The sequence below is a fragment of the Zootoca vivipara genome, chromosome 1 (assembly GCF_963506605.1).
Source record: "Zootoca vivipara chromosome 1, rZooViv1.1, whole genome shotgun sequence".
NCBI lineage: Eukaryota > Metazoa > Chordata > Lepidosauria > Squamata > Lacertidae > Zootoca > Zootoca vivipara.
Genome location: NC_083276.1, coordinates 132,514,896 through 132,529,986, shown reverse-complemented (window position 1 = coordinate 132,529,986; position 15,091 = coordinate 132,514,896).

Here is a 15,091-nt window from a genome sequence, read left to right as displayed (position 1 = left end):
AGTAGAACTGCATATTCACTCCAGGAATAAGCACCTTTGTCAAATGAGTCAAATTGAAGCAGAACACATTGTTAGAGCGTCAGAATGCATAGATTGGAGGCAAATAAGCGTTCTATGGCTTTATTTTGCTTAGTTGCTTACTCTTGAGTAGAACTGCATATTCACTCCAGGAATAAGCACCTTTGTCAAATGAGTCAAATTGAAGCAGAACACATTGTTGGAGTGTCAGAATGCATAGATAGAAGGCAAATAAGCGTTCCATGGCTTTATTTCGCTTAGTTGCTTACTCTTGAGTAGAACTGCATATTCACTCCAGGAATAAGCACCTTAGTAAAATGAGTCAAATTGAAGCAGAACACATTGTTGGAGTGTCAGAATGCATAGATACAAGACAGATAAGCGATCTATTGGTTTTTTCCACTTATTTGCTTTCTCTTGAGTAGAACTGCATGTTCTTTCCAGAAACAAGCAACTACCTAAAATAAGCCAAATTGAAGTGAAACACATTGTTGGTGTGGCATAATGCATAGATACAAGACAAAGAAGCGTTCTATTGGATTCTTTAACCTACTTGCTTTCTCTTGAGTAGAACTGCATGTTCACTCCAGAAACACGTAACTACCTAAAATATGCCCAAATGAAGTGACATTGTTGGTGTGCCAGAATGCATAGATACAAGACAAATAAGCGATCTATTGGTTTTTTCCACTTACTTGCTTTCCCTTGAGTAGAACTGCATGTTCACTCCAGAAAGAAGCACCTTTGTAAAATGAGCCAAATTGAAGCAAAACACATTGTTGGAGTGTCAGAATGCAGAGAAAGAAGAGAAATAAGCGTTCCATACGTTTATTTCGCTTAGTTGCTTACTCTTGAGTAGAACTGCATATTCACTCCAGGAATAAGCACATTTATAAAATGAGTCAAATTGAAGCAGAACACATTGTTGGAGTGTCAGAATGCATAGATAGAAGGCAAATAAGCGTTCCATGGCTTTATTTCGCTTAGTTGCTTACTCTTGAGTAGAACTGCATATTCACTCCAGGAATAAGCACCTTTGTAAAATGAGTCAAATTGAAGCAAAACACATTGTTGGAGTGTCAGAATGCATAGATAGAAGGCAAATAAGCGTTCCATGGCTTTATTTCGCTTAGTTGCTTACTCTTGAGTAGAACTGCATATTCACTCCAGGAATAAGCACCTTTGTAAATAGAGTCAAATTGAAGCAGAACACATTGTTGGAGTGTCAGAATGCATAGATAGAAGGCAAATAAGCGTTCCATGGCTTTATTTCACTTAGTTACTTACTCTTGAGTAGAACTGCATGTTCACTCCAGGAATAATCACGTTTGTAAAATGAGTCAAATTGAAGCAGAACACATTGTTGGAGTGTCAGAATGCATAGATAGAAGGCAAATAAGCGTTCTATGGCTTTATTTCGCTTAGTTGCTTACTCTTGAGTAGAACTGCATATTCACTCCAGGAATAAGCACCTTTGTAAATAGAGTCAAATTGAAGCAGAACACATTGTTGGAGTGTCAGAATGCATAGATAGAAGGCAAATAAGCGTTCCATGGCTTTATTTCGCTTAGTTACTTACTCTTGAGTAGAACTGCATGTTCACTCCAGGAATAATCACGTTTGTAAAATGAGTCAAATTGAAGCAGAACACATTGTTGGAGTGTCAGAATGCATAGATAGAAGGCAAATAAGCGTTCTATGGCTTTATTTCGCTTAGTTGCTTACTCTTGAGTAGAACTGCATAATCACTCCAGGAATAAGCACCTTTGTAAAATGAGTTAAATTGAAGCAGAACACATTGTTGGAGTGTCAGAATGCATAGATAGAAGGCAAATAAGCGTTCCATGGCTTTATTTCGCTTAGTTGCTTACTCTTGAGTAGAACTGCAAATTCACTCCAGGAATAAGCACCTTTGTAAAATGAGTCAAATTGAAGCACAACACATTGTTGGAGTGTCAGAATGCATAGATAGAAGGCAAATAAGCGTTCCATGGCTTTATTTCGCTTAGTTGCTTACTCTTGAGTAGAACTGCATATTCACTCCAGGAATAAGCACCTTTGTAAAATGAGTCAAATTGAAGCAAAACACATTGTTGGAGTGTCAGAATGCATAGATAGAAGGCAAATAAGCGTTCTATGGCTTTATTTCGCTTAGTTGCTTACTCTTGAGTAGAACTGCATAATCACTCCAGGAATAAGCACCTTTGTAAAATGAGTTAAATTGAAGCAGAACACGTTGGAGTGTCAGAATGCATAGATAGAAGGCAAATAAGCGTTCCATGGCTTTATTTCGCTTAGTTGCTTACTCTTGAGTAGAACTGCATATTCACTCCAGGAATAAGCACCTTTGTAAAATGAGTCAAATTGAAGCAAAACACATTGTTGGAGTGTCAGAATGCATAGATAGAAGGCAAATAAGCGTTCCATGGCTTTATTTCGCTTAGTTGCTTACTCTTGAGTAGAACTGCATATTCACTCCAGGAATAAGCACCTTTGTAAAATGAGTTAAATTGAAGCAAAACACATGGTTGGAGTGTCAGAATGCATAGATAGAAGGCAAATAACCGTTCCATGGCTTTATTTCGCTTAGTTGCTTACTCTTGAGTAGAACTGCATATTCACTCCAGGAATAAGCACCTTTGTAAAATGAGTCAAATTGAAGCAAAACACATTGTTGGAGTATCAGAATGCATAGATAGAAGGCAAATAAGCGTTCCATGGCTTTATTTCGCTTAGTTGCTTACTCTTGAGTAGAACTGCATATTCACTCCAGGAATAAGCACCTTTGTAAAATGAGTCAAATTGAAGCAAAACACATTGTTGGAGTGTCAGAATGCATAGATAGAAGGCAAATAAGCGTTCTATGGCTTTATTTCGCTTAGTTGCTTACTCTTGAGTAGAACTGCATATTCACTCCAGGAATAAGCACCTTTGTAAAATGAGTCAAATTGAAGCAAAACACATTGTTGGAGTGTCAGAATGCATAGATAGAAGGCAAATAAGCGTTCCATGGCTTTATTTCGCTTAGTTGCTTACTCTTGAGTAGAACTGCATATTCACTCCAGGAATAAGCACCTTTGTAAATAGAGTCAAATTGAAGCAGAACACATTGTTGGAGTGTCAGAATGCATAGATAGAAGGCAAATAAGCGTTCCATGGCTTTATTTCGCTTAGTTACTTACTCTTGAGTAGAACTGCATGTTCACTCCAGGAATAATCACGTTTGTAAAATGAGTCAAATTGAAGCAGAACACATTGTTGGAGTGTCAGAATGCATAGATAGAAGGCAAATAAGCGTTCCATGGCTTTATTTCGCTTAGTTGCTTACTCTTGAGTAGAACTGCATATTCACTCCAGGAATAAGCACGTTTGTAGAATGAGTCAAATTGAAGCACAACACATTGTTGGAGTGTCAGAATGCATAGATAGAAGGCAAATAAGCGTTCCATGGCTTTATTTCGCTTAGTTGCTTACTCTTGAGTAGAACTGCATATTCACTCCAGGAATAAGCACCTTTGTAAAATGAGTCAAATTGAAGCAAAACACATTGTTGGAGTGTCAGAATGCATAGATAGAAGGCAAATAAGCGTTCCATGGCTTTATTTCGCTTAGTTGCTTACTCTTGAGTAGAACTGCATATTCACTCCAGGAATAAGCACCTTTGTAAAATGAGTCAAATTGAAGCAGAACACATTGTTAGAGTGTCAGAATGCATAGATAGAAGGCAAATAAGCGTTCTATGGCTTTATTTCGCTTAATTGCTTACTCTTGAGTAGAACTGCATATTCACTCCAGGAATAAGCACCTTTGTAAAATGAGTCAAATTGAAGCACAACACATTGTTGGAGTGTCAGAATGCATAGATAGAAGGCAAATAAGCGTTCTATGGCTTTATTTCGCTTAGTTGCTTACTCTTGAGTAGAACTGCATATTCACTCCAGGAATAAGCACCTTTGTAAAATGAGTTAAATTGAAGCAGAACACAATGCATAGATAGAAGGCAAATAAGCGTTCTATGGCTTTATTTCGCTTAGTTGCTTACTCTTGAGTAGAACTGCATGTTCACTCCAGGAATAAGCACCTTTGTAAAATGAGTTAAATTGAAGCAAAACACATGGTTGGAGTGTCAGAATGCATAGATAGAAGGCAAATAAGCGTTCCATGGCTTTATTTCGCTTAGTTGCTTACTCTTGAGTAGAACTGCATATTCACTCCAGGAATAAGCACCTTTGTCAAATGAGTCAAATTGAAGCAAAACACATTGTTGGAGTGTCAGAATGCATAGATAGAAGGCAAATAAGCGTTCCATGGCTTTATTTCGCTTAGTTGCTTACTCTTGAGTAGAACTGCATATTCACTCCAGGAATAAGCACATTTATAAAATGAGTCAAATTGAAGCAGAACACATTGTTGGAGTGTCAGAATGCATAGATAGAAGGCAAATAAGCGTTCTATGGCTTTATTTCGCTTAGTTGCTTACTCTTGAGTAGAACTGCATATTCACTCCAGGAATAAGCACCTTTGTAAAATGAGTCAAATTGAAGCAAAACACATTGTTGGAGTGTCAGAATGCATAGATAGAAGGCAAATAAGCGTTCCATGGCTTTATTTCGCTTAGTTGCTTACTCTTGAGTAGAACTGCATATTCACTCCAGGAATAAGCACCTTTGTAAATAGAGTCAAATTGAAGCAGAACACATTGTTGGAGTGTCAGAATGCATAGATAGAAGGCAAATAAGCGTTCCATGGCTTTATTTCGCTTAGTTACTTACTCTTGAGTAGAACTGCATGTTCACTCCAGGAATAATCACGTTTGTAAAATGAGTCAAATTGAAGCAGAACACATTGTTGGAGTGTCAGAATGCATAGATAGAAGGCAAATAAGCGTTCCATGGTTTTATTTCGCTTAGTTGCTTACTCTTGAGTAGAGCTGCATGTTCACTCCAGGAATAAGCACGTTTGTAGAATGAGTCAAATTGAAGCACAACACATTGTTGGAGTGTCAGAATGCATAGATAGAAGGCAAATAAGCGTTCCATGGCTTTATTTCGCTTAGTTGCTTACTCTTGAGTAGAACTGCATATTCACTCCAGGAATAAGCACCTTTGTAAAATGAGTCAAATTGAAGCAAAACACATTGTTGGAGTGTCAGAATGCATAGATAGAAGGCAAATAAGCGTTCCATGGCTTTATTTCGCTTAGTTGCTTACTCTTGAGTAGAACTGCATGTTCTTTCCAGAAACAAGCAACTACCTAAAATAAGCCAAATTGAAGTGAAACACATTGTTGGTGTGGCATAATGCATAGATACAAGACAAAGAAGCGTTCTATTGGATTCTTTAACCTACTTGCTTTCTCTTGAGTAGAACTGCATGTTCACTCCAGAAACACGTAACTACCTAAAATATGCCCAAATGAAGTGACATTGTTGGTGTGCCAGAATGCATAGATACAAGACAAATAAGCGATCTATTGGTTTTTTCCACTTACTTGCTTTCCCTTGAGTAGAACTGCATGTTCACTCCAGAAAGAAGCACCTTTGTAAAATGAGCCAAATTGAAGCAAAACACATTGTTGGAGTGTCAGAATGCAGAGAAAGAAGAGAAATAAGCGTTCCATACGTTTATTTCGCTTAGTTGCTTACTCTTGAGTAGAACTGCATATTCACTCCAGGAATAAGCACCTTTGTAAAATGAGTCAAATTGAAGCAAAACACATTGTTGGAGTGTCAGAATGCATAGATAGAAGGCAAATAAGCGTTCTATGGCTTTATTTCGCTTAGTTGCTTACTCTTGAGTAGAACTGCATAATCACTCCAGGAATAAGCACCTTTGTTAAATGAGTTAAATTGAAGCAGAACACATTGTTGGAGTGTCAGAATGCATAGATAGAAGGCAAATAAGCGTTCCATGGCTTTATTTCGCTTAGTTGCTTACTCTTGAGTAGAACTGCATATTCACTCCAGGAATAAGCACCTTTGTAAAATGAGTCAAATTGAAGCAAAACACATTGTTGGAGTGTCAGAATGCATAGATAGAAGGCAAATAAGCGTTCCATGGCTTTATTTCGCTTAGTTGCTTACTCTTGAGTAGAACTGCATATTCACTCCAGGAATAAGCACCTTTGTAAAATGAGTTAAATTGAAGCAAAACACATGGTTGGAGTGTCAGAATGCATAGATAGAAGGCAAATAACCGTTCCATGGCTTTATTTCGCTTAGTTGCTTACTCTTGAGTAGAACTGCATATTCACTCCAGGAATAAGCACCTTTGTAAAATGAGTCAAATTGAAGCAAAACACATTGTTGGAGTGTCAGAATGCATAGATAGAAGGCAAATAATCGTTCCATGGCTTTATTTCGCTTAGTTGCTTACTCTTGAGTAGAACTGCATATTCACTCCAGGAATAAGCACCTTTGTAAAATGAGTCAAATTGAAGCAGAACACATTGTTGGAGTGTCAGAATGCATAGATATAAGGCAAATAAGCGTTCCATGGCTTTATTTTGCTTAGTTGCTTACTCTTGTGTAGAACTGCATATTCACTCCAGGAATAAGCACCTTTGTAAAATGAGTCAAATTGAAGAAGAACACATTGTTAGAGTGTCAGAATGCATAGATAGAAGGCAAATAAGCGTTCTATGGCTTTATTTCGCTTAGTTGCTTACTCTTGAGTAGAACTGCATATTCACTCCAGGAATAAGCACCTTTGTAAAATGAGTCAAATTGAAGCAGAACACATTGTTGGAGTCTCAGAATGCATAGATAGAAGGCAAATAAGCGTTCCATGGCTTTATTTCGCTTAGTTGCTTACTCTTGAGTAGAACTGCATATTCACTCCAGGAATAAGCACCTTTGTCAAATGAGTCAAATTGAAGCAGAACACATTGTTGGAGTGTCAGAATGCATAGATAGAAGGCAAATAAGCATTCCATGGCTTTATTTCGCTTAGTTGCTTACTCTTGAGTAGAACTGCATATTCACTCCAGGAATAAGCACCTTTGTCAAATGAGTCAAATTGAAGCAGAACACATTGTTGGAGTGTCAGAATGCATAGATAGAAGGCAAATAAGCATTCCATGGCTTTATTTCGCTTAGTTGCTTACTCTTGAGTAGAACTGCATATTCACTCCAGGAATAAGCACCTTTGTAAAATGAGTCAAATTGAAGCAGAACACATTGTTGGAGTGTCAGAATGCATAGATAGAAGGCAGATAAGCGTTCCATGGCTTTATTTCGCTTAGTTGCTTACTCTTGAGTAGAACTGCATATTCACTCCAGGAATAAGCACCTTTGTCAAATGAGTCAAATTGAAGCAGAACACATTGTTAGAGCGTCAGAATGCATAGATTGGAGGCAAATAAGCGTTCTATGGCTTTATTTTGCTTAGTTGCTTACTCTTGAGTAGAACTGCATATTCACTCCAGGAATAAGCACCTTTGTCAAATGAGTCAAATTGAAGCAGAACACATTGTTGGAGTGTCAGAATGCATAGATAGAAGGCAAATAAGCGTTCCATGGCTTTATTTCGCTTAGTTGCTTACTCTTGAGTAGAACTGCATATTCACTCCAGGAATAAGCACCTTAGTAAAATGAGTCAAATTGAAGCAGAACACATTGTTGGAGTGTCAGGATGCATAGATACAAGACAGATAAGCGATCTATTGGTTTTTTCCACTTATTTGCTTTCTCTTGAGTAGAACTGCATGTTCTTTCCAGAAACAAGCAACTACCTAAAATAAGCCAAATTGAAGTGAAACACATTGTTGGTGTGGCATAATGCATAGATACAAGACAAAGAAGCGTTCTATTGGATTCTTTAACCTACTTGCTTTCTCTTGAGTAGAACTGCATGTTCACTCCAGAAACACGTAACTACCTAAAATATGCCCAAATGAAGTGACATTGTTGGTGTGCCAGAATGCATAGATACAAGACAAATAAGCGATCTATTGGTTTTTTCCACTTACTTGCTTTCCCTTGAGTAGAACTGCATGTTCACTCCAGAAAGAAGCACCTTTGTAAAATGAGCCAAATTGAAGCAAAACACATTGTTGGAGTGTCAGAATGCAGAGAAAGAAGAGAAATAAGCGTTCCATACGTTTATTTCGCTTAGTTGCTTACTCTTGAGTAGAACTGCATATTCACTCCAGGAATAAGCACATTTATAAAATGAGTCAAATTGAAGCAGAACACATTGTTGGAGTGTCAGAATGCATAGATAGAAGGCAAATAAGTGTTCCATGGCTTTATTTCGCTTAGTTGCTTACTCTTGAGTAGAACTGCATATTCACTCCAGGAATAAGCACCTTTGTAAAATGAGTCAAATTGAAGCAAAACACATTGTTGGAGTGTCAGAATGCATAGATAGAAGGCAAATAAGCGTTCCATGGCTTTATTTCGCTTAGTTGCTTACTCTTGAGTAGAACTGCATATTCACTCCAGGAATAAGCACCTTTGTAAATAGAGTCAAATTGAAGCAGAACACATTGTTGGAGTGTCAGAATGCATAGATAGAAGGCAAATAAGCGTTCCATGGCTTTATTTCACTTAGTTACTTACTCTTGAGTAGAACTGCATGTTCACTCCAGGAATAATCACGTTTGTAAAATGAGTCAAATTGAAGCAGAACACATTGTTGGAGTGTCAGAATGCATAGATAGAAGGCAAATAAGCGTTCTATGGCTTTATTTCGCTTAGTTGCTTACTCTTGAGTAGAACTGCATATTCACTCCAGGAATAAGCACCTTTGTAAATAGAGTCAAATTGAAGCAGAACACATTGTTGGAGTGTCAGAATGCATAGATAGAAGGCAAATAAGCGTTCCATGGCTTTATTTCGCTTAGTTACTTACTCTTGAGTAGAACTGCATGTTCACTCCAGGAATAATCACGTTTGTAAAATGAGTCAAATTGAAGCAGAACACATTGTTGGAGTGTCAGAATGCATAGATAGAAGGCAAATAAGCGTTCTATGGCTTTATTTCGCTTAGTTGCTTACTCTTGAGTAGAACTGCATAATCACTCCAGGAATAAGCACCTTTGTAAAATGAGTTAAATTGAAGCAGAACACATTGTTGGAGTGTCAGAATGCATAGATAGAAGGCAAATAAGCGTTCCATGGCTTTATTTCGCTTAGTTGCTTACTCTTGAGTAGAACTGCAAATTCACTCCAGGAATAAGCACCTTTGTAAAATGAGTCAAATTGAAGCACAACACATTGTTGGAGTGTCAGAATGCATAGATAGAAGGCAAATAAGCGTTCCATGGCTTTATTTCGCTTAGTTGCTTACTCTTGAGTAGAACTGCATATTCACTCCAGGAATAAGCACCTTTGTAAAATGAGTCAAATTGAAGCAAAACACATTGTTGGAGTGTCAGAATGCATAGATAGAAGGCAAATAAGCGTTCTATGGCTTTATTTCGCTTAGTTGCTTACTCTTGAGTAGAACTGCATAATCACTCCAGGAATAAGCACCTTTGTAAAATGAGTTAAATTGAAGCAGAACACATTGTTGGAGTGTCAGAATGCATAGATAGAAGGCAAATAAGCGTTCCATGGCTTTATTTCGCTTAGTTGCTTACTCTTGAGTAGAACTGCATATTCACTCCAGGAATAAGCACCTTTGTAAAATGAGTCAAATTGAAGCAAAACACATTGTTGGAGTGTCAGAATGCATAGATAGAAGGCAAATAAGCGTTCCATGGCTTTATTTCGCTTAGTTGCTTACTCTTGAGTAGAACTGCATATTCACTCCAGGAATAAGCACCTTTGTAAAATGAGTTAAATTGAAGCAAAACACATGGTTGGAGTGTCAGAATGCATAGATAGAAGGCAAATAACCGTTCCATGGCTTTATTTCGCTTAGTTGCTTACTCTTGAGTAGAACTGCATATTCACTCCAGGAATAAGCACCTTTGTAAAATGAGTCAAATTGAAGCAAAACACATTGTTGGAGTATCAGAATGCATAGATAGAAGGCAAATAAGCGTTCCATGGCTTTATTTCGCTTAGTTGCTTACTCTTGAGTAGAACTGCATATTCACTCCAGGAATAAGCACCTTTGTAAAATGAGTCAAATTGAAGCAAAACACATTGTTGGAGTGTCAGAATGCATAGATAGAAGGCAAATAAGCGTTCCATGGCTTTATTTCGCTTAGTTGCTTACTCTTGAGTAGAACTGCATATTCACTCCAGGAATAAGCACCTTTGTAAAATGAGTCAAATTGAAGCAAAACACATTGTTGGAGTGTCAGAATGCATAGATAGAAGGCAAATAAGCGTTCCATGGCTTTATTTCGCTTAGTTGCTTACTCTTGAGTAGAACTGCATATTCACTCCAGGAATAAGCACCTTTGTAAATAGAGTCAAATTGAAGCAGAACACATTGTTGGAGTGTCAGAATGCATAGATAGAAGGCAAATAAGCGTTCCATGGCTTTATTTCGCTTAGTTACTTACTCTTGAGTAGAACTGCATGTTCACTCCAGGAATAATCACGTTTGTAAAATGAGTCAAATTGAAGCAGAACACATTGTTGGAGTGTCAGAATGCATAGATAGAAGGCAAATAAGCGTTCCATGGCTTTATTTCGCTTAGTTGCTTACTCTTGAGTAGAACTGCATATTCACTCCAGGAATAAGCACGTTTGTAGAATGAGTCAAATTGAAGCACAACACATTGTTGGAGTGTCAGAATGCATAGATAGAAGGCAAATAAGCGTTCCATGGCTTTATTTCGCTTAGTTGCTTACTCTTGAGTAGAACTGCATATTCACTCCAGGAATAAGCACCTTTGTAAAATGAGTCAAATTGAAGCAAAACACATTGTTGGAGTGTCAGAATGCATAGATAGAAGGCAAATAAGCGTTCCATGGCTTTATTTCGCTTAGTTGCTTACTCTTGAGTAGAACTGCATATTCACTCCAGGAATAAGCACCTTTGTAAAATGAGTCAAATTGAAGCAGAACACATTGTTAGAGTGTCAGAATGCATAGATAGAAGGCAAATAAGCGTTCTATGGCTTTATTTCGCTTAATTGCTTACTCTTGAGTAGAACTGCATATTCACTCCAGGAATAAGCACCTTTGTAAAATGAGTCAAATTGAAGCACAACACATTGTTGGAGTGTCAGAATGCATAGATAGAAGGCAAATAAGCGTTCTATGGCTTTATTTCGCTTAGTTGCTTACTCTTGAGTAGAACTGCATATTCACTCCAGGAATAAGCACCTTTGTAAAATGAGTTAAATTGAAGCAGAACACAATGCATAGATAGAAGGCAAATAAGCGTTCTATGGCTTTATTTCGCTTAGTTGCTTACTCTTGAGTAGAACTGCATGTTCACTCCAGGAATAAGCACCTTTGTAAAATGAGTTAAATTGAAGCAAAACACATGGTTGGAGTGTCAGAATGCATAGATAGAAGGCAAATAAGCGTTCCATGGCTTTATTTCGCTTAGTTGCTTACTCTTGAGTAGAACTGCATATTCACTCCAGGAATAAGCACCTTTGTAAAATGAGTCAAATTGAAGCAAAACACATTGTTGGAGTGTCAGAATGCATAGATAGAAGGCAAATAAGCGTTCCATGGCTTTATTTCGCTTAGTTGCTTACTCTTGAGTAGAACTGCATATTCACTCCAGGAATAAGCACATTTATAAAATGAGTCAAATTGAAGCAGAACACATTGTTGGAGTGTCAGAATGCATAGATAGAAGGCAAATAAGCGTTCTATGGCTTTATTTCGCTTAGTTGCTTACTCTTGAGTAGAACTGCATATTCACTCCAGGAATAAGCACCTTTGTAAAATGAGTCAAATTGAAGCAAAACACATTGTTGGAGTGTCAGAATGCATAGATAGAAGGCAAATAAGCGTTCCATGGCTTTATTTCGCTTAGTTGCTTACTCTTGAGTAGAACTGCATATTCACTCCAGGAATAAGCACCTTTGTAAATAGAGTCAAATTGAAGCAGAACACATTGTTGGAGTGTCAGAATGCATAGATAGAAGGCAAATAAGCGTTCCATGGCTTTATTTCGCTTAGTTACTTACTCTTGAGTAGAACTGCATGTTCACTCCAGGAATAATCACGTTTGTAAAATGAGTCAAATTGAAGCAGAACACATTGTTGGAGTGTCAGAATGCATAGATAGAAGGCAAATAAGCGTTCCATGGTTTTATTTCGCTTAGTTGCTTACTCTTGAGTAGAGCTGCATGTTCACTCCAGGAATAAGCACGTTTGTAGAATGAGTCAAATTGAAGCACAACACATTGTTGGAGTGTCAGAATGCATAGATAGAAGGCAAATAAGCGTTCCATGGCTTTATTTCGCTTAGTTGCTTACTCTTGAGTAGAACTGCATATTCACTCCAGGAATAAGCACCTTTGTAAAATGAGTCAAATTGAAGCAAAACACATTGTTGGAGTGTCAGAATGCATAGATAGAAGGCAAATAAGCGTTCCATGGCTTTATTTCGCTTAGTTGCTTACTCTTGAGTAGAACTGCATGTTCTTTCCAGAAACAAGCAACTACCTAAAATAAGCCAAATTGAAGTGAAACACATTGTTGGTGTGGCATAATGCATAGATACAAGACAAAGAAGCGTTCTATTGGATTCTTTAACCTACTTGCTTTCTCTTGAGTAGAACTGCATGTTCACTCCAGAAACACGTAACTACCTAAAATATGCCCAAATGAAGTGACATTGTTGGTGTGCCAGAATGCATAGATACAAGACAAATAAGCGATCTATTGGTTTTTTCCACTTACTTGCTTTCCCTTGAGTAGAACTGCATGTTCACTCCAGAAAGAAGCACCTTTGTAAAATGAGCCAAATTGAAGCAAAACACATTGTTGGAGTGTCAGAATGCAGAGAAAGAAGAGAAATAAGCGTTCCATACGTTTATTTCGCTTAGTTGCTTACTCTTGAGTAGAACTGCATATTCACTCCAGGAATAAGCACCTTTGTAAAATGAGTCAAATTGAAGCAAAACACATTGTTGGAGTGTCAGAATGCATAGATAGAAGGCAAATAAGCGTTCTATGGCTTTATTTCGCTTAGTTGCTTACTCTTGAGTAGAACTGCATAATCACTCCAGGAATAAGCACCTTTGTAAAATGAGTTAAATTGAAGCAGAACACATTGTTGGAGTGTCAGAATGCATAGATAGAAGGCAAATAAGCGTTCCATGGCTTTATTTCGCTTAGTTGCTTACTCTTGAGTAGAACTGCATATTCACTCCAGGAATAAGCACCTTTGTAAAATGAGTCAAATTGAAGCAAAACACATTGTTGGAGTGTCAGAATGCATAGATAGAAGGCAAATAAGCGTTCCATGGCTTTATTTCGCTTAGTTGCTTACTCTTGAGTAGAACTGCATATTCACTCCAGGAATAAGCACCTTTGTAAAATGAGTTAAATTGAAGCAAAACACATGGTTGGAGTGTCAGAATGCATAGATAGAAGGCAAATAACCGTTCCATGGCTTTATTTCGCTTAGTTGCTTACTCTTGAGTAGAACTGCATATTCACTCCAGGAATAAGCACCTTTGTAAAATGAGTCAAATTGAAGCAAAACACATTGTTGGAGTGTCAGAATGCATAGATAGAAGGCAAATAATCGTTCCATGGCTTTATTTCGCTTAGTTGCTTACTCTTGAGTAGAACTGCATATTCACTCCAGGAATAAGCACCTTTGTAAAATGAGTCAAATTGAAGCAGAACACATTGTTGGAGTGTCAGAATGCATAGATATAAGGCAAATAAGCGTTCCATGGCTTTATTTTGCTTAGTTGCTTACTCTTGTGTAGAACTGCATATTCACTCCAGGAATAAGCACCTTTGTAAAATGAGTCAAATTGAAGAAGAACACATTGTTAGAGTGTCAGAATGCATAGATAGAAGGCAAATAAGCGTTCTATGGCTTTATTTCGCTTAGTTGCTTACTCTTGAGTAGAACTGCATATTCACTCCAGGAATAAGCACCTTTGTAAAATGAGTCAAATTGAAGCAGAACACATTGTTGGAGTCTCAGAATGCATAGATAGAAGGCAAATAAGCTTTCCATGGCTTTATTTCGCTTAGTTGCTTACTCTTGAGTAGAACTGCATATTCACTCCAGGAATAAGCACCTTTGTCAAATGAGTCAAATTGAAGCAGAACACATTGTTGGAGTGTCAGAATGCATAGATAGAAGGCAAATAAGCATTCCATGGCTTTATTTCGCTTAGTTGCTTACTCTTGAGTAGAACTGCATATTCACTCCAGGAATAAGCACCTTTGTCAAATGAGTCAAATTGAAGCAGAACACATTGTTGGAGTGTCAGAATGCATAGATAGAAGGCAAATAAGCATTCCATGGCTTTATTTCGCTTAGTTGCTTACTCTTGAGTAGAACTGCATATTCACTCCAGGAATAAGCACCTTTGTCAAATGAGTCAAATTGAAGCAGAACACATTGTTGGAGTGTCAGAATGCATAGATAGAAGGCAGATAAGCGTTCCATGGCTTTATTTCGCTTAGTTGCTTACTCTTGAGTAGAACTGCATATTCACTCCAGGAATAAGCACCTTTGTCAAATGAGTCAAATTGAAGCAGAACACATTGTTAGAGCGTCAGAATGCATAGATTGGAGGCAAATAAGCGTTCTATGGCTTTATTTTGCTTAGTTGCTTACTCTTGAGTAGAACTGCATATTCACTCCAGGAATAAGCACCTTTGTCAAATGAGTCAAATTGAAGCAGAACACATTGTTGGAGTGTCAGAATGCATAGATAGAAGGCAAATAAGCGTTCCATGGCTTTATTTCGCTTAGTTGCTTACTCTTGAGTAGAACTGCATATTCACTCCAGGAATAAGCACCTTAGTAAAATGAGTCAAATTGAAGCAGAACACATTGTTGGAGTGTCAGAATGCATAGATACAAGACAGATAAGCGATCTATTGGTTTTTTCCACTTATTTGCTTTCTCTTGAGTAGAACTGCATGTTCTTTCCAGAAACAAGCAACTACCTAAAATAAGCCAAATTGAAGTGAAACACATTGTTGGTGTGGCATAATGCATAGATACAAGACAAA